Genomic DNA, 27,436 nt, shown 5'->3' on the forward strand with positions numbered 1-27,436 from the left:
GTACTCTGCAGCAGAGGAAACTGAATCAGGCGTTCATGGTCAAAATGCTGCAAAGAAACCACTACTAAAAAATCTACACACAAGGGTATATAATAGGGTGCCATTTGGGACACACACACTGCTCTCTTGGGGTGGGGTGGCTTCATCTAGTAATTGGCTAGCTGGAGAGCGTGTAAAGCGGTGTGCCAAGGGAGGGAGAAATACAGCGCGCTGTGTGTCCTTGAAAGGCCTGCAGTAGCCCCAGTCACTCTCCTCTCCCCCACCAGTCCGTGTTTTCACTGCTCTCGTGTGTGTGTGCACATGTTGACTGAAGAGGAGAAAAAGTGGCACCAACATCAACTGAGTGGGATCACATTATATAGCCGTGGCAACAACTACACCTGTAATAACAATTATAATTCATTACACTTTTATACAATCTCAAAGCACTTTAACCAACAAAGAAAAACAAGAGAAAAACAAATAATTAATGGACAATCATGGCAGGCATGGTTCTTGCACTCTAAGTGATTCATGTCAGTTAGCCATTAGCTGACTTCACCAAAAGGTCATTGAAGCTCAGACAGCGACTTGCTACACTAATGTCACTAGCATCAGCCATTTTGTTCAGAGATCCACACTCCAGAGTACCACACATTGTGGTTGTAGTAGAATCAGTGAGGTGAAACTTAAGAAATGTTGCAGAAAGAAAAGTAAATGAATAATCGATGCTGCAACTACTCTATTGCACATTTTTGTTCTATAAAATACATTTACAGTGCCTTGCGAAAGTATTCGGCCCCCTTGAACTTTGCAACCTTTTGCCACATTTCAGGCTTCAAACAAAGATATAAAACTGTATTTTTTTGTGAAGAATCAACAACAAGTGGGACACAATCATGAAGTGGAACGACATTTATTGGATATTTCAAACTTCTTTAACAAATCAAAAACTGAAAAATTGGGCGTGCAAAATTATTCAGCCCCCTTAAGTTAATACTTTGTAGCGCCACCTTTTGCTGCGATTACAGCTGTAAGTCACTTGGGGTATGTCTCTATCAGTCTTGCACATCGAGAGACTGACATTTTTCCCATTCCTCCTTGCAAAACAGCTCGAGCTCAGTGAGGTTGGATGGAGAGCATTTGTGAACAGCAGTTTTCAGTTCTTTCCACAGATTCTCGATTGGATTCAGGTCTGGACTTTGACTTGGCCATTCTAACACCTGGATATGTTTATTTTTGAACCATTCCATTGTAGATTTTGCTTTATGTTTTGGATCATTGTCTTGTTGGAAGACAAATCTCCATCCCAGTCTCAGGTCTTTTGCAGACTCCTTCAGGTTTTCTTCCAGAATGGTCCTGTATTTGGCTCCATCCATCTTCATCAATTTTAACCATCTTCCCTGTCCCTGCTGAAGAAAAGCAGGCCCAAACCATGATGCTGCCACCACCATGTTTGACAGTGGGGATGGTGTGTTGTGGTTGATGAGCTGTGTTGCTTTTACGCCAAACATAACGTTTTGCATTGTTGCCAAAAAGTTCAATTTTGGTTTCATTTGACCAGAGCACCTTCTTCCACATGTTTGGTGTGTCTCCCAGGTGGCTTGTGGCAAACTTTAAACGACACTTTTTATGGATATCTTTAAGAAATGGCTTTCTTCTTGCCACTCTTCCATAAAGGCCAGATTTGTGCAATATACGATTGATTGTTGTCCTATGGACAGACTCTCCCACCTCAGCTGTAGATCGCTGCAGTTCATCCAGAGTGATCATGGGCCTCTGGGCTGCATCTCTGATCAGTCTTCTCCTTGTATGAGCTGAAAGTTTAGAGGGACGGCCAGGTCTTGGTAGATTTGCAGTTGTCTGATACTCCTTCCATTTCAATATTATGCTTGCACAGTGCTCCTTGGGATGTTTAAAGCTTGGGAAATCTTTTTGTATCCAAATCCGGCTTTAAACTTCATCACAACAGTATCTCGGACCTGCCTGGTGTGTTCCTTGTTCTTCATGATGCTCTCTGCGCTTTTAACGGACCTCTGAGACTATCACAGTGCAGGTGCATTTATACGGAGACTTGATTACACACAGGTGGATTGTATTTATCATCATTAGTCATTTAGGTCAACATTGGATCATTCAGAGATCCTCACTGAACTTCTGGAGAGAGTTTGCTGCACTGAAAGTAAAGGGGCTGAATAATTTTGCTCGCCCAATTTTTCAGTTTTTGATTTGTTAAATTTTTTTGAAATATCCAAAAAATGTCAGTCCACTTCATGATTGTGTCCCACTGGTTGTTGATTCTTCAAAAAAAAAAACAGTTTTATATCTTTATGTTTGAAGCCTGAAATGTGGCAAAAGGTTGCAAAGTTCAAGGGGGCCGAATACTTTCGCAAGGCACTGTATAAGTGAATGTTCTGCAATATTGTGGTTGCACCCTCCTAAACAGCCCCTTGGTCTGGCTTGCCAAGTTTGACTGTTACTCATTATTACACAACCTGGCCAACAGGCTATTTCCCTTTCCCAGCAGTGCTCAGACCCCACACCGAGACTGCGTCTCAAATGCCATCCTATAGCCTATATAGGGCTCTGGTCAAAAGAAGTGCACTATATAGGGAAGAGTGTGACATTTGGGACAAGCTCATTACATAAACTCTACCCTCCTGCAAGTCATACTTTCCTCAATGCCTGGTGCCAGTGCCAAAACACACAGTGCTAATGGCAATTTCAGGGAAAAGTACAATTTAGCATTATGTAAAAAATAAAATAAAATAACTGGAAAAACTGTCTGAAGTGAAATGCACAACAGAGCTGGCCCTAGGTGGACTGGAGGGGCAGTCATGGGCTCTGATGAGGTGAGCTCACTCCTGAACTCCGCTAGGGAGAGCAGCTTCAACGTAACAACCTCATTCTTATCTCCTCTATTCCCATCCCCCCTTCAAGAGTCCATGACTTCTTCTCCATAGGAGGTTGCCAGGGAACTGATCCAACTTCAAAAGTCAAGGAATGAAGTCACACGAGGGCCGTGTTCTAAATGGAACCCTATTCCTTATGTAGTGCCAAAGCACTCTATAGGGAATAGGGTGTCATTTTGGAAACACACAAGCAATCAGTCTGAGGCCGCGCCTGCATGCTGCAATTATGTGCAACATCACATGTTCTTCCTGAAGCGAGGCAGGGGGCTACTGGAGCGCACACCTGGGTTCAAATGCTATTTGAAATCGATGAAATACTTGTTTGCTCTAGCCGGCCCGGAGCACAGAAAGGGGTGAGGCTTGTAGTTATGGGACTATTCTATTTGTCCATTAAGCCTGGCAAACGCGATCAAGCACAGATTATGAATTATGAAATTATTTGAAAAAGGTATTTAAAACGCAGGTCTGGTTGGTGGGACTACACAGCATCTGGGGCTACACAGCATCTGGAGCTACACAGCATCCTGAAGCACGGCACGGGCCTCCACACGCGTCTGTAGTTTGGCATAAACAAATGGGCCTTCATTTACAGACAAGAGGTAAGCAGGGGGGATAATATACTCATGCGTTTTGCGACATCGTTATGGGAAAGTCATACTAAATAATCCCACTACTTAAACCATCATTCACCTGGCTGGCAGGCACTGTCCCACAGAACAGTACAACAGGTGTTATTCAGTCAAGTAAAACATTCACAACTTTGGTTGCAAATAGAAACGTTATGAGTAGAGCTGACGATCCCATATTCTACATAGAAATACATAATGTAGAATCAATAGGCCTATCTGAAACAATAACCTTGCACCCTCCTGAACAGGAATTCTAGCTCAATATGGGTGGCTCTAATAATAATGCCATGCTGAAGAGGTAAGCCTAGTTCAATGCTAATGTTAGCAGTAGTGACTAGGTAAACCAACCCAAACAAAGCATGGATTCTAGTCTTGTCCATAAGCTGCTTTTAATATAGGAACCAAGTAATTTTATAATTTGAGTGCGCTGTCCCTTTAACTCACCTCTGAGGTATGCAAGTAGGTAGGTAGAGTGGTGATTTGTGAGTGAGGGGGGACTCGGCGAGATAGAAGCTTACTTCCAGTGTGTGTTTGTATCTTGTCTCTCACCTCCAGGCTGCCAGCAGCAGGTTGGATGGTGGTTTCCTATGTTTGCTGTGAGAGGAGGCAGTAGATTCACATCTCTCAGGAATTCAGCTCCTCCCTCCAGTCCAGTGTGGTGACAGACGTGCTTCTCCCACAACCACCTGCAGGCCACGATCTGATGACCTCACAACTCAGGGTCCCATCCACCACACTGCAGGGAAACAGACACATGATGTACAGTTAATTACAGCTCAGTTCCAGACAGACAATCTCACACATAGAAGAAAGCACTTAAATGGAACATGGCTGTGTGTGGTGCAGGGTTCTCCCCAGGATTTTTAGAACACTTCCAACTGCCATTTCCTTATATTATAACAAATAGAGTAAAACATTTGAATGAAAAAACAATTTAGAGTGGCGCAGCCAGGCCACAAGGTGGTTCAGCACCCCTCTTACATTCTTTGAGGAGAACCCTGTGGTGGGGTCTTCAGTTAGCCATGGGTTAATCACCCTGGCCTCCCAGGAACAATGATCTGCAGAACTGCATAAGTAAACAAGCCCAGGGCGGAATCAAAATCCAACACTTCTTGAAATGCTGCCTGGCTGAGATTAACAGATGGCAACGAGTTAATATACAAGAAACATATGGACAAATATTCACACAAATTTTCCACAAAGCTGTTCCTCTGAATGTGAATGAATGGCTTATGTAAAGCAAGCCAAACCTGGCACGGTCTAACAAAAACAGAAAAGGCCAAACAACAAAATGCCTTTACAAGGTTTACAATGTTGTGTTTGTGGTTTAACCACCCGAGTTTCCATTATCTTATGCCTCATTTCCAACACTATCCAATAAATCTAAAAATACATCACTGAACTGCAACAAGTCAACCACAGATAGCCTAAACAAACATGTGCCATGTGCCAACATACATCAAATAATTTTCCACCTTCAACTTCCAAGTCAGATATGAAACCAAAATTTGTTTGCAACTATTCAGACTGATAAACTGTACATTCAGTTCAAACTGAGCCAACACTGAAGTGGAAACACACTCCCTTCAAAGTAGCATCCCAAATGGCACCCTATCTACTCCCCATTAGTGCACTACTTTTGACCAGGGTCCATAAGGCACTGCTCTAAAAGTAGTGCACTATATAGGGAACAGTGTACCATTTGGGACAGAACCTTGAATCCTTCCCCCATTCTCATTCGCTGGCTGGGAAAAAACAAGCGCCCAGTTTGTTTTCAAAGAGATATGTCAGCCATGAAGACCAGATAAGCCTGAACAAAAGCTGATTTGAGAATAGTGGAACAGTGGCCAGCCAGGGGACTGGGGGGGACAGAGGGGAAGGGAAGCCTGCTCTGCTTATCAAACACTTGGCTAGCTAAAACACAAGTCAGTCAATCACCGAGGGACAGGCTAGCACCTCATGGTACACAATGATGATTAGACTGCCCGACTCCATTCCATTATATCAGCATTATTTATTAGCCTAGCACCAGAATTCTTAAGTTGAGGATGTGCACAATCATATGAACCTCCTTTACTTCAAAGACTGTCCCTGACAGGGTGGCTGGACATGGGTGGACAAGGCGGTTCAAATCCTAAATGTTTGGTTTCACTCGATTCAGGTCATTCCTGGACATGGATAAATACACAGCATGATCTAAAAAATATCCTCTACTGTATCACATTACAGTCTAAATCTAAACTGGATTATGTTTTTTCCCCCCCTTCAATCTATACACAATACCCCATAATGACAGAGCGAAAACAGGTTTAGATTTGAAAATGAATAAAAATGTGAAAACAGTAATCCCTTTTTTTACATAACTACAGACCCTTTGCTATGAGACTTGAAAATGAGCTCAGGTGCATCCTGTTCCCATTGATCATCCTTGAGATGTTTCTACAACTTGGGAGTGCACCTGCGGTAAATTCAATTGGATTTGGAAAGGCACACCTGTCGAAATTAGGTCCCACAGTTGACAGAGCATGTCAGATCAAAAACCAAGCCATGAGGTCGAAGGAATTGCCTGTAGAGCTCAGAGACAGGATGGTTAAGGCACAGATCTGGGGAAGGATACCAAAACATTTCTGCAGCATTGAAGGTCCACAAAAACACAGTGGCCTCCATTCTTAAAGGAAAAGTTAGGGACCACCAAGACTCTTCCTAGAGCTGGCCGCCTGGCCAAACTGAGCTATCGGGGGAGAAGGGCCTTGGTCAGGGAGGTGACCAAGAACCCGATGGTCATTCTGATAGCGCTCCAGAGTTCCTCTGTGGAGATGGGAGAACCTTCCAGAAAAAGAACCACCACAGAAGGACAACTCCACCAATCAGGCCTTTATGGTATAGTGGCTAGACGGAAGCCACTCTTCAGTAAAAGGCACAGCTCGCTTGGAGTTTGCCAAAAGGCACCTAAAGTACTCTGACTATGAGAATCAATTTTCACTGGTCTGATAAAACCAATATTGAACTCTTTGGTCTGAATTTCAAGCATCATGTATGGAGGAAACATGGCACTATTACTAAGATGAATCATGATGTGGCAGCATCATGCTGTGGGGACGTTGTTCAGTGGCAGGGACTGGGAGACTAATCAGGATTGACGGAAAGACAAATGGAGCAAAGTACAGAGATCCTTGATGAAAGCCAGGACCTCAGACTGTGACGAAGGTTCACCTTCCAACAGGACAACCTATAACCCAAAGCACACACCCAAGACAACACGGGAGTGGCTTCGGGACAAGCCTCAATGTCCTTGAGCGGCCCAGAGAGCCCGGTCTTGAACCCAATCGAACATCTCTGGAGAGACCTGAAAATAGCTATGCAGCAACGCTCGCCATCCAACCTGACAGAGCTTGAGAGGACCTGCGGAGAAGAATGTGAGAAACTCCCCAAATACAGATGTGCCAAGCTTGTAGAGCCATACCCAAGAAGACTTGAGGCAGTAAACCCTGCCAAAAGGTGCTTCAACAAAGAACTGAGGAAAGGGTATTTTAACAAAGAACTGAAAACTTAGGTATTTTTTTTAGAACATTAGTAAAACATGTTTCTGCTTTGTCATTATGGGGGAGTGAGTGTAGATTTATGAGGGAGGGGGGCTATTTCATCCATTTTAGAATAAGGCTGTAACAACGTGGAAAAAGTCAAGGGGTCTGAATAATTTCAAATGCACTGTAAATAAATAAATATATATATATATAGCTCAAAAAAATAAATGGAACACTAAAATAAAACATCCTAGATCTGAATGAATGAAATATTCTTATTAAATACTTGTTTCTTTACATAGTTGAATGTGCTGACAACAAAATCACAAAAATTATCAATGGATATCAAATATCAACCCATGGAGGTCTGGATTTGGAGTCACTCAAAATTAAAGTGGAAAACCACACTACAGGCTGATCCAACTTTGATGTAATGTCCTTAAAACAAGTCAAAATGAGGCTCAGTAGTGAGTGGCCTCCACGTGCCTGTATGACCTCCCTACAATGCCTGGGCATGCTCCTGATGAGGTGGCGGATGGTCTCCTGAGGGATCTCCTCCCAGACCTGGACTAAAGCATCTGCCAACTCCTGGACAGTCTGTGGTGCAACATGGAGTTGGTGGATGGAGCGAGACATGATGTCCCAGATGTGCTCAATTGGATTCAGGTCTGGGGAACGGGTGGGCCAGTCCATAGCATCAATGCCTTCCTCTTGCAGGAACTGCTGACACACTCCAGCCACATGAGGTCAAGCATTGTCTTGCATTAGGAGGAACCCAGGGCCAACTGCACCAGTATATGGTGTCACAAGGGGTCTGAGGATCTCATCTCGGTACCTAATGGCAGTCAGGCTACCTCTGGCGAGCACATGGAGGGCTGTGCGGCCCCCCCAAAGAAATGCCACCCCACACCATGACTGACCCACCGCCAAACCGGTCATGCTGGAGGATGTTGCAGGCAGCAGAACGTTCTCCACGGCATCTCCAGACTCTGTCAGTCTGTCACATGTGCTCAGTGTGAACCTGCTTTCATCTGTGAAGAGCACAGGGCGCCAGTGGCGAATTTGCCAATCTTTGTGTTCTCTGGCAAATGCCAAACGTCCTGCACGGTGTTGGGCTGTAAGCACAACCCCCACCTGTGGATGTCGGGCCCTCATACAACCCTCATGGAGTCTGTTTCTGACCGTTTGAACAGACACATGCACATTTGTGGCCTGCTGGAGGTCATTTTGCAGGGCTCTGGCAGTGCTCCTCCTGCTCCTCCTTGCACAAAGGCGGAGGTTGCGGTCCTGCTGCTGGGTTGTTGCCCTCCTACAGCCTCCTCCACGTCTCCTGATGTACTGGCCTGTCTCCTGGTAGCGCCTCCATGCTCTGGACACTACGCTGACAGACACAGCAAACCTTCTTGCCACAGCTCGCATTGATGTTCCATCCTGGATGAGCTGCACTACCTGAGCCACTTGTGTGGGTTGTAGACTCCGTCTCATGCTACCACTAGAGTGAAAGCACCGCCAGCATTCAAAAGTGACCAAAACATCAGCCAGGAAGCATAGGAACTGAGAAGTGGTCATCACCTTCAGAACCACTCCTTTATTGAGGGTGTCTTGCTAATTGCCTATAATTTCCACCGGTTGTCTATTCCATTTGCACAGCAACATGTGAAATGTATTGTGAATCACTGTTGCTTCCTAAGTGGACAGTTTGATTTCACAGAGGTGTGATTGACTTGGAGTTACATTGTGTTGTTTAAGTGTTCCCTTAATTTTTTTGAGCAGTGTACACACACACACACACACACACACACACACAATTTCAGCATTTATTTATTTCATCACATTTCCAGTGGGTCAGAAGTTTACATACACTCAATTAGTATTTGGTAGCATTGCCTTCACATCGTTTAACTTGGGTCAAACGTTTCAGGTAGCCTTCCACAAGCTTGCCAAAATAAGTTAGGAGGAATGGGCCAAAATTCACCCTGACAGAGCTGGTGTAACTGAGTCAGGTTTGTAGGCCTCCCATGCTCGCACACGCTTTTTCAGTTCTGCCCACACATTTTCTATAGGATTGAGGTCAGAGCTTTGTGATGGCCACTCCAATACCTTGACTTCGTTGTCCTTAAGCCATTTTGCCACAACTTTGGAAGTATGCTTGGGGTCATTGTCCATTTGGAAGACCCATTTGCAACCAAGCTTTAACTTCCTGACTGATGTCTGGAGATGTTGCTTCAATATAGCTACAATGTTCCTTCCTCATGATGCCATCTATTTTGTGAAGTGCACCAGTCCCTTCTGCAGCAAAACACCCCCACAACATGATGCTGCCAACCCTGTGCTTCACGGTTGGGATGGTGTTCGTCGGCTTGCAAGCCTCCCTTTTTTCTCAAACATAACAATGGTCATTATGGCCGAACAGTTCTATTTTTGTTTCATCAGACCAGAAGACATTACTCCAAAAAGTATGATCTTTGTCCCCATGTGCAGTTGCAAACCGTAGTCTGGCATTTTTATGGCGGTTTTAGAGCAGTGGCTTCTTCCTTGCCGAGCAGCCTATCAGGTGATGTCGATATAGGACTCGTTTCACTGTGGATATAGATACTTTGTACCCGTTTCCTCCAATATCTTCACACAGTCCTTTGCTGTTGTTTTGGGATTGATTTGCACTTTTGGCACCAAAGTACGTTCATCTCTAAGAGACAGAACGTGTCTCCTTCCTGAGCGGTATGACGGCTGCGTGGTCCCATGGTGTTTATACTGACCGTGGTACCTTCAGGTGTTTGGAACTTGCTCGCAAGAATGAAGACTTGGGAGTACAATTGATTTATTTTTGATCTTCGCTGATTTGTTTTGATTTTCCCATGATGTCAAGCAAAGAGGCACTGAGTTTGAAGGTAGGCCTTGAAATACATCCACAGGTACACCTCCAATTGACTCAAATGATGTCAATTAGCCTATCAGAAGCTTGTGATTGAAATAATCTATTATAGTTCACTGTCTGTAAATAATTGTTGGAAAAATTACTTGCATCATGCACAAAGTAGATGCCCTAACCGACTTGCCAAAACTTACTTGAACTCTGAAGCATTTATTTGGGCTGAAATTTCTGAGGCTGGTAACTCTAATTGAACTCATCCACTGCAGTAGAGGTAACTCTGGGTCTTCCGTTCCTGTGCTCATAAGAGCTAGTTTCATCATTGCGCTTGACGGCTTACTGCCCCAATAGGTCCACAGACGACACAATCACTATCACACTGCCATATCCAATCTGGACAAGAGGAATACCTATGTAAGAATGCTGTTAATTGACTACAGCTCAGCATTTAACACCATAGCACCCTCCAAACTTGTCATAAAGCTCGAGACCCTGAGTCTCGACCCCACCCTGTGCAACTGGGAGGTGGACTTTGACGGTCCACCCCCAGGTGATGAGGGTAGGAAACATCTCCCCTCCGCTGATCCTCAACACTTGGGCCCCACAAGGGTGCGTTCTAGCCCTCTCCTGTACTCCCTGTTCACACATGACTGCGTGGCCATGCACGCCTCCAACTCAATCATCACGTTTGCAGACAACACTACAGTGGTAGGCTTGATTACCAACAACGTCGAGACTGCCTACAGGGAAGGTGGTGAGGGCCCTTTGGAATGTGGTGTCAACCTCACACCCAACATCGACAAAACAAAGGAGATGATTGTGGACTTCAGGAAACAGCAGAGGGAGCATACCCCCATGCACAGTACAGTAGTGGAGAAGGTGGAAAGTATTAAGTTCCTCGGCGTACACATCACGGATAAACTGAAATGGTCTACCCACATAGACAGCGTGGTGAAGGCGCAACAAAAATTTGGCTTGTCACCAAAATACAAACTTTTACCGATGCACAATCAAGGAGCATCCTGTCAGGCTGTATCACCTCCTGGTACAGCAACTGCTCCGCCCACAACAATCTCCAGAGGTCTGCACAACACATCACTGGGGGAAAACTACCTGCCCTCCAGGACACCTAGAGCACCCGATGTCACAGGAAGGCCACTGCCTGTTCACCCCTCTGATCCAGAAGGCGAGGTCAGTACAGGTGCATCAAAGCTGGGACTGAAAAACAGCTTCCATCTCAAGGCCATCAGATTGCTCAACAGCCATTTACAAACAGTGGCTGCTGTCAACAGACTCAAATCTCTGGCCAGTAATACCTTTAATTAAATTACATTTAACAAATTATCACTAGTCACTTTAAATAACACCACTTTAATAATGTCTACATATCCTACATTACTCAACTCATATGTTATTACTGTATTCTATACAATCTACTGCATCTTGCCTATCGCGCATCCATATATTTATATGTACATATTAATCCATTCATCATTCTTTACATGTGTGTGTATATAAGGTAGTCGTTGTGAATGTTAGATATTACTGCACTGTCAGAACTAGAAGCACAAGCATTTCGCTACACTCGCATTAACATCTGATAACCATGTGTAATGTGACCAATAAAATGATTTGTTTTTTGTGACTGCACTTTGAAATGTTCCGGATTGACTGACCTTCATGTCTTAAAGTAATGGACTGTCGTTTCTCTTTGCTTATTTGAGCTATTCTTGCCATAATATGGATTTGGCCTTTTACCAAACAGGGCTATCTTCTGTATACCACCCCTACCTTGTCTCAACAGAACTGATTGGATCAAAGACATTAAGGAAAGAAATTCCACAATTTCACTTTTAACAAGGCACACCTGTTAACTGAAATGCATTCCAGGTGACTATCTCATGAAGCTGGTTGAGAGAATGCCAGGAGTGTGCAAAGCTATCAAGGCAAAATGTGGCTTTTTTGAAGGATCTCAAATATAATTTTTATTTGTTTAAGCATTTTTTGGTTACTACATGCATTTCATAGTGTTGATGCCTTCACTATTATTCTACAATGTAGAAAATCGTAAAAAGAAAAGAAAACCCCTTGAATGAGTAGGTGTGGGGTCCGACCCTATACTAGGTGTACTTAAACTAGACCTTGTGTATATTTGTAGCAAACACAGCGAGCAGTGGCGCGAATGAAAGCCACGAAGGCACAGCCACCGCTTGCTCCTCATCCCCTTGCAGTGGTGCGCATCAGTTACAACCATTTCACATTAATATGACCTCATTTTCAGTGAGACAGAATTCTTCGCCGTGCACAGACGAACAATTGAGGACAAAAAGGGTGAGAAAACACTAGGCCTACTTTTTGTCATGCATATGTAAAGTGTCCCCATTTCACAAGCTAAAGATACATTTTTCCAGCGGCTACTGAACATAAATTAAAAGGCCCATTTAGCCGCTTCTCAGATTAAGAGTGCTGAGCTAAGATCGGTTTTGCCCTTTCAATCATAATGGATAAGATAATGAAATCAAAATGATTAAGACGTGGGCCTGTATGAACAAAGAAAATCTGAGTAGAAGTGCTGATAAAGGATCTGTCCATATGATCTTATTCAGCATGATCTAAAAGGCTAAACTGATCCTGGAACAGCACTCTCACTCCGAGAAGCTATGTGGATACAGGCACTCATTTTGATAACAAAACCACACTATGCTGAAAATGCACAATCAAAATATCATTGCATTAATATAGAATTACCAACCTAGAATAAATAAAAACTGGAACTAGGCCTTTGGCCATTTCACAGCGCATTTAAAAAAATATATTTTTAAGAGGGACTGATTTATTTGGTTCCTCAACATTCTTCTCCAGAGGCGTTTTCTCTTTAGCGAGTTCTCACAACCCAGCGCTTCTCTGCTGCCCATTGTGGCCTGCCGCACAGCACCAGTGTATGAGTGTGGGTGTATGCATGCCGGGGAGTAAAACTAAAGCAAGTAACATGCACACAAATTCTTCCAAGCCTTCTGTGTACAGCACAGCACATCAGTACGATTAAACTGGTCGAACGAACACACACACACACTCTTTTCACATAGATTGTGAGGTTAACTATAACCAAAGCCGGGGGGGGGGGGGGGGGAATTCTACTAAGCCAAGATATAGAATTGTTTTAAGATGGTCATACCATGGATCATTTAGCCATTAGATTTCTTTTACTTGCTTAACCTCTAGCGTCGAGCAATCCCGTATCCGGGAGCGTAATCATAGCCTCAGGCACATTACCATAACGCAACGTTTCCTATTCATGAAAATCGCAAATGAAATGAAATGAAATAAATTTATTGAAACACAAGCTTAGCCTTTTGTTAACAACACTGTCATCTCAGATTTTCAAAATATGCTTTAACCAAAGCTACACAAGCATTTGTGTAAGAGTATTGATAGCCTAGCATAGCATTAAGCCTAGCATTCAGCAGGCAACATTCACAAAAACAAGAAAAGCATTAAAATAAAATAATTTACCTTTGAAGAACCTCGGATGTTTTCAATGACGAGACTCAGTTAGATAGCAAATGTTCATTTTTTCCAAAAAGATTATTTGTGTAAGAGAAATAGCTCCGTTTTGTTCATCACGTTTGGCTAAGAAAAACCCCCCCGAAAAAGCAGTCACTTACAACGCCAAACTTTTTTCCAAATTAGCTCCATAATAGCGACAGAAACATGGCAAACGTTGTTTAGAGTCAATCCTCAAGGTGTTTTTCACATATCTATTCGATAATCTATCAGTGGTGGCAGCTGGCTTCTCATCAGAAGAAAACGGAAAAATACTGCAGCTGGAGATTATGCAATAATTGCGACGGAGGACACCAAGCGACCACCTTGGAAATGTAGTCTCTTAGGGTCAATCTTCCAATGATATGCCTACAAATAGGTCACAATGCTGCAGACACCTTGGGGAAAACGTGGAAAAGGTAAGCTGACTCCTACTAGCTCCTCCACAGCCATAAGGAGTCATTGCCGTGAGGCGGTTTCAAAAAATGCGGCACTTCCTGATTGTATTTTTATCTGTTTTTTTCTGTAACATCAGTTCTGTGACACTCACAGACAATATCTTTGCAGTTTTGGAAACGTCAGTGTTCTCTTGTCGTAGAGCAAGTATACAAGTGGGCGTCAAAAAACGCAAAAAAGCCCAGAATGCTAACAAAATTTGCACAAGTAATAGTGACATGAAAATAAACAAATTGCAGCGACAGGCAATCCAGCTCATAAAGTTACACATATAGAGCTACCGAATGTCATTTTTGGTGAGTTTGGACATTTACAAGCGAACGTGAACAAGAGATTGTGCAAATTAACAAAAGTTTACACATGCAGTACTGGCTCTCCTGCAGCAGTACACGCTGTGTCTGTGTGGAATCTGGAGTCGCTAGGGCAATGGGCCTGCCTGTTCTACTTGGAGAAGAGGGGGAGGAGCAGACAGGGCTGAGATGGAGGAGAAAAAAACCACAAGGAAATCAGGATAGCAGTGGCAGCTGTACAAATAACTAATCCAAAGGGCGTTGACTTCTCAAACCAGACAGGGGCCTCCCGAGTGGTGCAGCAGTCTAAGGCACTGCATATCAGTGCTAGGGGTTTCACTACAGACAATGGTTCAATCCCGGGCTGTCTCACAACTGGCCATGACGCATAATTGGCCCAGCGTCGTCCAGGTTAGGGGAGGGTTTGGCCGTCATTGTAAAATAAGAATTTGCTCTTAACTGACTTGTCTAGTTAAATACAAAGGTCAAAAAAATATGAGCCACTTCGATAGCAAGTTAAACCTGGGGTGGTGTTAACAGAGTCTAGATCCCGCAAAACACCAGTCTCAACATCAACAGTGAAGTGGCGACTCCAGGATGCTGGCCTTCTAGGCAGAGTTCCTCTGTCCAGTGTCTGTTCTTTTACCCATATTAATCTTTACTTTTTATTGGCCAGTCTGAGATATGGCTTTTTCTTTGCAACTCTGCCTAGAAGGCCAGCAACCAGGAGGCGCCTTCTCTGTTGATGTTGAGACTGGTGTTTTGCGGGTACTATATAACAAAGCTGCCAGTTGAGGACTTGAGGCGTCCGTTTCTCAAACTAGACACTCATGTGCTCGTCCTCTGTTGTGCGCCGGGGCCTCCCACTCCTATTCTGGTTAGAGCCTGTTTGCGCTGTTCTGCGAAGGGAGTAGTACACCGCGTTGAACGAGACCTTCAGTTTCGTGTTAATTTCTCACATGGAATACCTTCATTTCTCAGAACAAGAATAGACTGACGAGTTTCAGCAGCAAGTCCTTTGTTTCTGGCCATTTTGAGCCTGTAATCAAACCCACAAATTCTGATGCTCCAGACACTCAACTAGTCCAAAGACGGCCAGTTTTATTGCTTCTTTAAATCAGCACAGTTTTCAGCTGTGCTAACAATTGCAAAAAGGTTTTCTAATGATCAATTAGCCTTTTAAAACGATAAACTTGGATTCGTTAACACAACGTGCCATTGGAACACAGGAGTGATGGTTGCTGATAATTGGCCTCTACATAGAAGTACATATTCCATAAAAGATCTGCCGTTTCCAGCTACAAATAGTCATTTACAACATTAACAATGTCTACACTGTATTTCTGATCAATTTGATGCCATTTTAAAAATGGGAAGGGGAAAAAAAAGTGCTTTTCTTTCAAAAACAAAGACATTTATAAGTGACCCCAAACTTTTGAACGGTAGCGTAGCTGTCTATTCTTTCTATGATAGGCCTAAACATTACAAATATGATGGCTATGCATAATTTTTAGCAAAAAACACTGCCTTTTCATTCTACGCTCATTTGCTTGTGTGGCTGCAAGCCAAATTGTGTTACACTTCAGTTGTCATCTGATGAAAACAAAAGTTACTTTCTGTCGAATGTGTTGCACTACTGTATTTTCTGTGAAGGAAAACTATAGTTGCACATCACCTGAACCCTGTATTGAATCAATTTTTTTTTTTTTTTAAACATGACTTTCAATATAAAAGGCGACCCGTCAATGCACAGCTAGATTCACCTGCTCCCACATCCTCCTGTTACTATTTACAAACAAATAGTTGACTGGCCCAGGGTAGCCTAGTGGTTAGAGCATTGGACTAGTAACCGAAAGGTTGCAAGTTCAAATCCCCGAGCTGACAAGGTCCAAAATCTGTCGTTCTGCCCCTGAACAGGCAGTTAACCCACTATTCCTAGGCCGTCATTGAAAATAAGAATTTGTTCTTAACTGACTTGCCTAGTGAAATAAAGGTTAAAAAAATTTTAAAAAGTGCTGGGGAACTAGGCTTCATAACGTAAAATAAGAACGCAATCTGCTTTTTTCCCCTAACGCGTTGCACAAGTTGACTGCAGGTGTTTACTTAAATTGCTTCAAAACTAAAGAATGTACTGATAAAGAAATAGTTAACGATATTGACTGTATTGAAACACCAACCCATGACTATTTCCAAAATACCGCCTAGGCCTACCATAGTGTTTGTGAGAGACTCCCCTTTCTACAGTGGTGTCACTCACTTGTAGCCCAAAAGTTTTGGACGCTACAAACAAAAGCTGGCACATTAACTATAGCGACTTCTGTGGAGGAAAACGGAGGACACCATCGTGTTCGTGAGGGTCTCATCTTTCCATAGAGCAGTTATATTAGTTTGTAGGCAAAAAATATTTTTCGGTATGTCTCATGGTCTGACAAACACCACTGTAGCTCGGCCACCTTCCACCGCAAATGAGGAAGGCCGACATAGCCGGATGTGGTAGATTGAGATGCAGCCAAAGCAACAAAGATCTTTTTTTATGTTAGATTGACCTGTGCATCAATCTAAGTATTAAGGATGTTCGAGGGGTATCAAATCATTCGAGAGACATTACTGTAATGTAAACTCATCTCAAAAGCTAACTCCAGAGGCCATGCATGACATTCGCCTGATAGATGCCCATCTCCAAGCAGGGCAGTGTAAACAGAATTGCCTTGCTGAGCCCAACATTCCTACAGTAAAAAAACTTAATAGCAGAGAAATGTTTTTGAAATGGCAAAAAATGTGTAGACATTTTCATTATATTTGAGACTTGTTTTATTGAGTTATCTGAAATTGCAGTAATAGCCTGTTACATTATGAAATTGTCATCGTAGAGACAGGGATAGTTCACCCAAATGACAAATTGTAAGCAGTCTTGACAAGGTATGAAATAAATCCATGCTTTGGTTAAGTTTCTCTGGCACCATTTCAAAACGCATGAAGCACAAATCCCATTCAAGTCATGGGACCGATATTAGCATTTTTTGCACATCATGTTGAAATCTGTAAATTACTTTAATGAGTTTCACAATCAATTTGAGATCCTTTCGGATTACTTGGACATGATGCATGAAAAATTCTAATAAATCAGTACCAAGACTTGAATGGGATCTCTGTCCAAAAATGCTAAAAGGTTAGCATTTGGAAACAGTGTTAGGGAAATAAAGCAACGCATGGATTTCCTCAAACCCTTTAAGCAGTCCATAGACAAGGAAACCAATGTGTCATTTTGTGGGTGAACTTTCCCTGTGGAATCTCAACTTGTGGTTCTGTTCAGAATGAAACGATTGTAAAATAACTTCTGTATAACCCCTGATAACATTCATGTTTGATATGCTAATGCACTAGCTGTATCTAGATAGCTGTGCTATTGTCTTGGAAGTTAGATTTAACGTGTGTACGAACAAAATAAACCCTTTAGTTGTCTGCACATGCTTGTGAATTGTTGCATTATTCAAGAGTATAGTAAGCTACTTCATGATTATGTCTGTAGGTTTTAGATTCCCTCCTGCTACTCCAATAAACTACAATTGCCACGTCATACACAAACCTGTGCCAAGCCAATGCTCCAGTCCCATGACTAGGTCGAGAAGAGATGCAACGAGGACACCCTGAATAACAAAGAAGCCCACAGAGCACAGCTGTACAGGACCTTCAATTTCATCAGTAGCAGCTTCTAGACCAGACCAAATTCTGTGCTGCTGCACCATGTCCCTATCCATGATTGCCTAGCTGCACCATATAAATATAATCAATATTACAGTCACTTTTAAAAAGCTCTTGCTCCATCCATTGCAGACCCATTGACTTGAATCGGGACGCACATTCTAGAGATTGTTTCCCTATGGGCTACCCTCTCCTTTCATAAGGCGCTTCCTTTACCTGAACTTACTGAGGAGTTTCCATCCTAATACAATAGCACTTTAAACAGTCAAGAAAAGGAGGGGTGGGGCTGTCTGCTGCAATTCTTATACAAAGCCATTTCCATTTCCGGTGTGAACAGAGTGCCCTATAGTGGCGGTGGAGTTATGTTATGGTACGGCAAGTCGAACACAGTGGTAGGCCACAAAATCTCACCGAATGGGACCGTTGAGTGCATAGTAGAGGTCGACCGAATATGAATTTTCACCGCCGATACCGATTACTGGAGGACCAAAAAAAGCCGATACCGATTAAAATTGGACCATTTCTTTTGTGTAATAATGACAATTACAACAATACTGAATGAACACTTATTTTAACTTAATATAATACCAATAAAAATCAATTTAGCCTCAAATAAATAATGAAACATGTTCAATTTGGTTAAAATAATGCAAAAACAAAGTGTTAGAGAAGTAAAAGTGCAATATGTGCCATGTAAAAAAAGCTACCTTTTGTGTTCCTTGCTCAGAACATGAGAACATATGAAAGTTGGTGGTTCCTTTTAACATGAGACTTCAATATTCCAAGGTAAGAGGTTTTAGGTTGTAGTTAATATAGCATTTATAGGACTATTTCTCTCTATACCATTTGTATTTCATGTACTTTTGACTATTGGATGTATAGGCACTATAGTATTGCCAGTGTAACAGTATAGCTTCCGTCCCTCTCCTCGCCCCTACCTGGGCTCGAACCATGAACACGTCGACAACAGCCACACTCGAGGCAGCGTTACACATCGCTCCACAAAAGCCGCGGCCCTTGCAGAGCAAGGGGAATAACTACTCCAAGTCTCAGAGCGAGTGACTTTTGAAACGTTATTAGCACCCCGCTAACTAGCTAGCCATTTCACATCGGTTACACCAGCCATTAGGCTTGAAGTCATAAACAGCGCTGTGCTTGTGAAGAGCTACTGGCAAAACGCACGAAAGTGCTGTTTGAATGAATGCTTACGAGCCTGCTGCTGCCTACCATCGCTTAGTCAGACTGCTCTATCAAATCAGACTTAATTATAACATAACACACAGAAATACGTGCCTTAGGTCATTAATATGGTCAAATCCGGAAACTACCATTTCGAAAACAAAATGTTTATTTATTTCAGTGAAATAAGGAACCGTTCGGTATTTTATCTAACGGGTGGCATCCCTAAGTCTAAATATTCTTGTTACATTGCACAACCTTTAATTTGATTTATTTATTTATTTCACCTTTATTTAACCAGGTAGGCAAGTTGAGAACAAGTTCTCATTTACAATTGCGACCTGGCCAGGATAAAGCAAAGCAGTTCGACACATACAACGACACAGAGTTACACATGGAGTAAAACAAACATACAGTCAATAATACAGTATAAACAAGTCTATATAAGATGTGAACAAATGAGGTGAGATAAGGGAGGTAAAGGCAAAAAAAGGCAAGGGTGGCAAAGTAAATACAATATAGCAAGTAAAACACTGGAATGGTAGATTTGCAATGGAAGAATGTGCAAAGTAGAAATAAAAATAATAGGGTGCAAAGGAGCAAAATTAATAGTTAAAGAGGTAGTTGTTTGGGCTAAAATATAGATGGGCTATGTACAGGTGCAGTAATCTGTGAGCTGCTCTGACAGTTGGTGCTTAAAGCTAGTGAGGGAGATAAGTGTTTCCAGTTTCAGAGATTTTTGTAGTTCGTTCCAGTCATTGGCAGCAGAGAACTGGAAGGAGAGGCGGCCAAATAAATAATTGGTTTTGGGGGTGACTAGAGAGATATACCTGCTGGAGCGTGTGCTACAGGTGGGAGATGCTATGGTGACCAGCGAGCTGAGATAAGGGGGGACTTTACCTAGCAGGGTCTTGTAGATGACATGGAGCCAGTGGGTTTGGCGACGAGTATGAGGGTCAGCCAACGAGAGCGTATAGGTCGCAATGGTGGGTAGTATCTGGGGCTTTGGTGACAAAACGGATTGCACTGTGATAGACTGCATCCAACTTGTTGAGTAGGGTATTGGAGGCTATTTTGTAAATGACATCGCCAAAGTCGAGGATTGGTAGGATGGTCAGTTTTACAAGGGTATGTTTGGCAGCATGAGTGAAGGATGCTTTGTTGCGAAATAGGAAGCCAATTCTAGATTTAACTTTGGATTGGAGATATTTGATATGGGTCTGGAAGGAGAGTTTACAGTCTAACCGGACACCTAAGTATTTGTAGTTGTCCACGTATTCTAAGTCAGAGCCGTCCAGAGTAGTGATGTTGGACAGGCGGGCAGCGATCGGTTGAAGAGCATGCATTTAGTTTTACTTGTATTTAAGAGCAATTAGAGGCCACGGAAGGAGAGTTGTATGGCATTGAAGCTTGCCTGGAGGGTTTCTTAACACAGTGTCCAAAGAAGGGCCGGAAGTATACAGAATGGTGTCATCTGCGTAGAGGTGGATCAGAGACTCACCAGCAGCAAAAGCGACCTCATTGATGTATACAAAGAAGAGAGTCGGTCCAAGAATTGAACCCTGTGGCACCCCCATAGACTGCCAGAGGTCCGGACAGCAGACCCTCCGATTTGACACACTGAACTCTATCAGAGAAGTAGTTGGTGAACCAGGCGAGGCAATCAATGTTATGTCATAATACGTAAAATTCTGGCAAAATAGTTAAATGAGCCAGGCTGCCCAAACTGTTGCATATACCAACTATGCATGCAATGAACGCAAGAGAAGTGACAATTTTACCTGGTTAATATTGCCTGCTAAACCTGGATTTCTTTTAGCTAAATATGCAGGTTTAAAAATATATACTTCTGTGTATTGATTTTAAGAAAGGCATTGGTGTTTATGGTTAGGTACAGTCGTCCAACGATTATGCTTTTTTCGCAAATGTGCTTTTGTTAAATCATCCCCCAGCGATGCATCGATTAAATGCAAAGCAGGACACGCTAGATAAACTAGTAATATCAACCATGTGTAGTTATAACTAGAGTGATTATGATTGATTGTTTTTATAAGACAAGTTTAATGCAAGCTCGCAACTTGGCTTCTACGGTATTCAAGTAACAGGCAGGCTCCTCGTGGAGTGTAATGAGAGGCAGGTGGTTAGAGCGTTGGACAAGTTAACTGTAAGGTTGCAAGATTGGATTCCCTGAGCTGACAAGGTGAAAATCTGTTGTTCTGGCCCTGAACAAGGGCAGTTAACCCACCGTTCCTAGGCCGTCATTGAAAATAAGAATGTGTTAACTAACTTTCCTAGTTAAATAAAGGTATTTTTTTTTATTAAAATAAAAAATGTAAAATAAAAATTGCCGCCCAAAAATAGATTTTTGATTGTTATTAAAAAACTTGAAATCGGCCCTAATTAAATCAGCCATTCCGATTAATCGATAGACCTCTAGTGAATAGAGCGTAATAATCATCTGTCCTAGGTTGCAACACTCACTACCAAGTTCCAAACTGCTTCTCGAAGCAACGTCAGCACAACTGTTTGTCGGGAACTTCATAAAATGGGTTTCCATGGCCGAGCAGCCGCACACAAGCCTAAGATCACCATACACAATGCCAAGCGTCGGCTGGTGTGGTGTAAAGCCCGTTACCATTGGTGTCAGGAGCAGTAGAAACGGACAAATCTGGGCTTGGTGGATGCCCAAAAAAAACACTAGCTGCCAAAATGCATAGTGTCAACTGTAAAGTTTGGTGGAGGGGGAATAATGGTCTGGGGCTGTTTATGCTTTGGGCTAGGCCCCTTAGTTTGTCTAGTTAAATAAAGGTGAAATAAAAATAAACAATTCCAGTGTATGGAAATCTTAAAGCTACAGCATACAATAACATTTTCCATACAGAAATTGTTTGTCAAGATTGGTGTGGAAGAACTTGACTGGCCTGCACAGAGCCCTGACCTCAACCCCATCGAACACCTTCGGGATGAATTGGAACGGCGACTGCATGCCAGGCCTAGTCGCCCAACATCAGTGCCCGACCTCACTAATGCGCTTGTGGCTGAATGGAAGTCCCCGCAGCAATCTAGTGGAAATCCTTCCCAGAAGATTGGAGGCTATTATAGAATCAACAAGGGGGGACCAACTCCATATTAATGCCCATGATTTTGACATGAGATGTTCACACGAGCAAGGGTCCACATACTTTTTGTCATGTCGTGGATCTGTGACCAATCTGTATTCGCAGTCAGGTGAAATCCATAGATTAGGGCCTAATTAACTAATTTCAATTGACTGACTTCTTTATATAATTCCTTAAAATCTTTGAAATGATTGCATGTTGCGTTTACAATCTGTTCAGAGTATGCGTATTGCGATTCGATGTTCCAAACATATTGCTCACCATATGTCTGCTGCAGAGGGACAAGAGAGCCATGAGAAAATGAGCCAACTAGAACATTATAGCGATAGTTAAAACAATACGATATATATCGTCAAAATTATGCATTCTGACCCCTGACTGACCAGTAAAAGTTGTGCAAGTAGCCTGGATAGAACACAAAACTCATAAATCAAGTAAAGAGACATACATGATACACTCAACAGTCCACACACCAATGCTGTGCAGCACTGACGAACTGTAACAAGTGCTGTCTTGTCTGAACAGTGACATGGCACACAAGACCATTGATTTGGGGGTGATCTCATAGCAACATGAATCTGTCATGGCCACTGAGACTCAGAGCCACAGTCTCAACAGCACTTCAGTTGGCAGCATTTCAGTTATCAGTAGCTATCAGCTAGCTGGGGCCTGGGCCGATAAAGCCATTAGCTCAGAAACGTCAATCTAAAATAGTGAAATATTAGGCAAGCCAACAAACAATTTGACTATTGAAATCAGATCCTTCAAAAGTTCAAACCAAAAATAAAAATGTCCATATTTCTGAAGATTAGAAATCTATGTCAATGCTCCAGTTACACGTGTAGTCCATCAACAACAGACCATCACAGGCATACACAAACAGAGGACCTCGTACCTAACAGGGCTGGTCTTAAATTCCACACCTCTACTCAGAAGTTCACACCTGTTCAGTAATTAGTCTACTTTGGGGGGGGGGGGTGAAGAGCTATGATGAGTAGCTAGAGTGCACAGCCAGAAGTTTGTCTCAACCTCCTTTGCCAAGCAAAAAGCTTCAGCTCTGACACAACAGGTATAGCAATAGCAACAACATACAGCACACCTGGCAGGGTGGGGCGGCAGGGTAGCCTAGTGGTTAGAGCATTTGATTCGAATCCCCGAGCTGACAAGGTACAGGCAGTCATTGAAAATAAGAACTTGTTCTTAACTGACTTGCCTAGTTAAAAGGTAAAATTAAAATAAAATCTCACCCTGCCTATTGGATAGACTCAAAGGGGAACAGAAACAACCACAACATGTTGATGGAGTGCAGAGAAAACAGAACTTCATTTTTTCTCACTCAAGTGAGAAAATGGATATAGGCTTTCAACAAACCTTGTACAAAACACCCCAGTTATTTTTGGCTTAGCGAATTCCTTCCTATCTAGCCTTTTCATACAGTCGCACACCATTCAGTCACAGTTCTCCTATGCTACGGCATTTCATATATTACAGTAATCTAAACGTCCATACAGTTGGTCTGTCTGCATGTCGCAAAACAAACTCTATGCCATTGCTTTGTTGCAATTGTATGGAGCCTAACGTCAAAGCATGCTTCCAACTTCAGCATTTCCCAAATGACTCAGTACGAGATGACCAATAATGGAATGCACTGAGGGACAAAGAGCATGTAGGAGCATGCATTCACAGTATAATATAAAAAACACTTGCTGTATAGGTATTAAACAGCCACATTGAAATGTAAAGGACAATCAGCAGGCAAGGCAACAACTCATACAGCACGAACACTAATTATTCAAACACAATCATTTGTATTACAAAAAGTACATTTCCTTTGGTGTCGACTTAGTAATAGGTCAACCAACCATAAATATAAAAATAACGCAGCTTTTCGCAAGTTGTCAAGAGTGAATTATTGGGGCTCAGGTGGAAAGCTGCCTGGGAGTAAAGACAACGACAGAGCAGCGAGAGAACAGTGAGAACAGAACAGGATTAAAAGCCACTTATCTAAAAGACAAAAAGCTTGTCATAACCTGTTGCACTCGCAGGCCTGGCCCGTCTCACCCACTCCAAATAAATTCAAAGGCAATCAACAGCTTGTTTCTGCCACGTAGGAAAAACCGGTGTTCAACACATCTTTCTCTCTGGTAGTGCTGTGTGAGTCCTAACAGAGTGGACAAACATGTTTGACACTGTGGGCTGTCCAGTTGTCAGGATGCCTTGGTGGGAGGAATAGGCCAAATCACCAACGGGTGGAACTTTCAGACAGCCGCACTTGACTACACACTAAAGAGGTTCTCTTTAATTGTTCATAGAAAGGTTGCAACGCATGGGCTACATCTACTCCAGATGATTTGCACACTAAACCTAAAAGCATGTAGGATATATCTAGCTTAACCTATACCTGCGCAATGCCAATATTGGGCGATTCCATACCAGGAAGGCCCAAAATATTTTTGGCATCTCCAATTGTTCTGGCAATTCTCACATAGAAAAGTCATTAGGAGAAAGGATGTTGGATATGATTTTTACTAAGGATGTAACAATTCGTCGATATGCATCGGCCCCCAATTCAAATGTTTAAGATGCATCGGTCCGTGGACCCCAAACCGATCCAAATATAGCATGCATTGGTCAGAAAATGTATTCAAACGCTAGGAATCACCAGTTTTTTTTCTCATAATAGATTTTTTCCAAAAATACTGCACCAGTCGTGGCCTAAAGTTGAGAATGACAAATACTAATTTTCACAATCTGCTGCCTCAGTTTGTAAGATGGCAAGTGGGTGATCAGATGAATTGCAATTAATTGCAAAGTCACTCTTCGCCATGCAAACAAACTAAATCCCCCAAAAACATTTCCACTGCATTTCAGCCCTGCCACAAAAGGACCAGCTGACATCATGTCAGTAATTCTCTCGTTAACACAGGTGTGAGTGTTGACAGGGACAAGGCTGAAGATCACTCTGTCATGCTGATTAAGTTCAAATAACAGACTGGAAGCTTCAAAAGGAGAGTGGTGCTTGGAATCATTGTTCTTCCTCTGTCAACCACGGTTACCTGCAATCAAACACGTGCCGTCATCGTTGCTTTGCACAAAAAGGGCTTCACAGGCAAGGGTATTTTTGCCAGTAAGATGGCACCAAAATCATCATTTATCGGATCATCATGAACTTCAAGGAGAGCGGTTCAATTGTTGTGAAGAAGGCTTCAGAGCGCCCAAGAAAGTCCAGCAAGCGCCAGGACCGTCTCCTAAAGTTGATTCGGCATCGGGGCACCACCAGTACAGAGCTTGCTCAGGAATGGCAGCAAGCAGGTGAGAGTGCATCTGCACACAGTGAGGCGAATACTTTTGGAGGATGGCCTGGTATCAAGAAGGGCAGCAAAGAAGCCACTTCTCTCCAGGAAAAACATCAGGGACAGACTGATATTCTGCAAAAGGTACAGGGATTGGACTGCTGAGGACTGGGGTAAAGTCATTTTCTCTGATGAATCCCCATTTCGATTGTTTGGGGCATCCGGAAAAAAGCTTGTCCGAAGAAGACAAGGTGAGCACTACCATCAGTCCTGTATCATGCCAACAGTAAAGCATCCTGAGACCATTCATTTGTTGGCTTGCTCTCAGCCAAGGGAGTGGGCTCACTCACAATTTTGCCTAAGAACACAGCCATGAATAAAGAATGGTACCTACACAGAGCAACTTCTCCTAACCATCCAGGAACAGTTTGGTGAAAAACAATGCCTTTTCCAGCATGATGGAGCACCTTGCAATAAGGGAAAAGTGATAACTCAGTGGCATGGTGAACAAAACATTGATATTTTGGGTTCATGGCCAGGAAACTCCCCAGACCTTAATCCCATTGAGAACTTGTAGTCAATCCACAAGATGCAGGTGGACAAACAAAACCCCACAAATTCTGACAAACTCCAAGCAGTGATTATGGAAGAATGGCCTGCCAGTCAGTCAGGATGTGGCCCAGAAGTTAATTGACAGCATGACAGGGCGGATTGCAGAGGTCTTGAAAAAGAAGGGTCAACACCGCAAATATTGACTCTTTGCATCAACTTCATGTAATTGTCAATAAAAGCCTTTGAGAATTATGAAATGCTTGTAATTATATTTCAGTATTCCATAGTAACATCTGACAAAAATATCTAAAGAAACTGAAGCAGCAAACTTTGTGGAAATTAGTGTGTCATTCTCAACTTTTGGCCACGACTGTATATAAACAAAGTTAACCCAATGCCCCTGTGTGAAAAAGTAATTGCCCCATTACAGTTCAGGATATCATCAGGTTGCTTCCCAAGGCACCGGGGGCTGAAACTGTCATGGTTTATGTGGGGTTGAATGACATTATGAAGGGCAGCTCAGAACAGCTGAAGATGGATTTTAAAGATCTGAATGGGTCACTACTTGACACCAAACTCCCCATAATATCTGGCCCAAATAACTTGGGTTCCTGGATCCTTTCACAGCATTACAAGGCTGCATTAAGACAATGACTTATCAATGACCCAAGCCCAGCTCATTTATTCCTTACCATTGTGTCACTTGTCATAATGCTTCAGCAAAATGTACATTATCCCAGGTGCGTTGGAATACAACGCAAGTAACCTAATGTATGTCCCTCTTACTGCCCTGAATCCCTATGCTGATCCTACAGTTATTGTATGCAGTAATCACATGCCTATGAACCAGAGTAAAACTGTTAGCACGGAGGTGATGTGCCCAAGCAGGATGTCCACTGTGTGCAGGACACCCTGCACTAACATAAATAACCTGAGCATGTCTACCTCTACTAAGCTTCCCACTAAAGCAATAAAAACAATCAAGCATCCCAGAAAAGTAATTTAAAAAAAGCCCACGTTAATAACGCAGCTTAAGAAACAAGGTCCATGAAATCAATTTGCTAGTAACAGATGACATTCATATTCTGACAATCTCTGAAACTCACTTAGATAATACCTTTGATGATACAGTGGTAGCAATACATGGTTATAAGATCTACATAAAAAGACAAATGCCAAAAGGTGGAGTTGTGGCTGTTCTATTCAGAACCATATTCCTGTAAAGCTTAGAGAGGATCTCATGTTAAATACTGCTGAAGTAGTATGGCTACAGGTTCATCTGCTTCACCTGAAACCCATTCTGGTGGGAAGCTGTCACAGATCACCAAGTGCTAACAGTCAGTATCTGGATAACGTGTGAAATGCTTGATCATGTAAATGATATCAACA

The 27,436-nt window shown here is 42.7% G+C and overlaps 1 protein-coding gene across 3 annotated transcripts in view; it reads right to left on the reverse strand.

The window, feature by feature from the left end:
- fbxo34 (F-box protein 34) overlaps positions 1-27,436 on the reverse strand; it is a 50,134-nt gene that overhangs the window by 10,657 nt on the left and 12,041 nt on the right. For 2 of the 3 annotated variants that reach the window (XM_064927804.1, XM_064927805.1), the window contains exon 2: positions 4,070-4,256. The gene's annotated coding sequence lies outside the window, so the exon portion shown is untranslated. Of the gene's footprint in view, positions 1-3,964; positions 4,043-4,069; positions 4,257-27,436 lie in introns of those variants that run through there. The other variant, XM_064927806.1, reaches the window with a different exon arrangement.

Source organism: Oncorhynchus masou, chromosome 21 (assembly GCF_036934945.1).
Source record: "Oncorhynchus masou masou isolate Uvic2021 chromosome 21, UVic_Omas_1.1, whole genome shotgun sequence".
NCBI classification, from domain to species: Eukaryota; Metazoa; Chordata; class Actinopteri; order Salmoniformes; family Salmonidae; genus Oncorhynchus; species Oncorhynchus masou.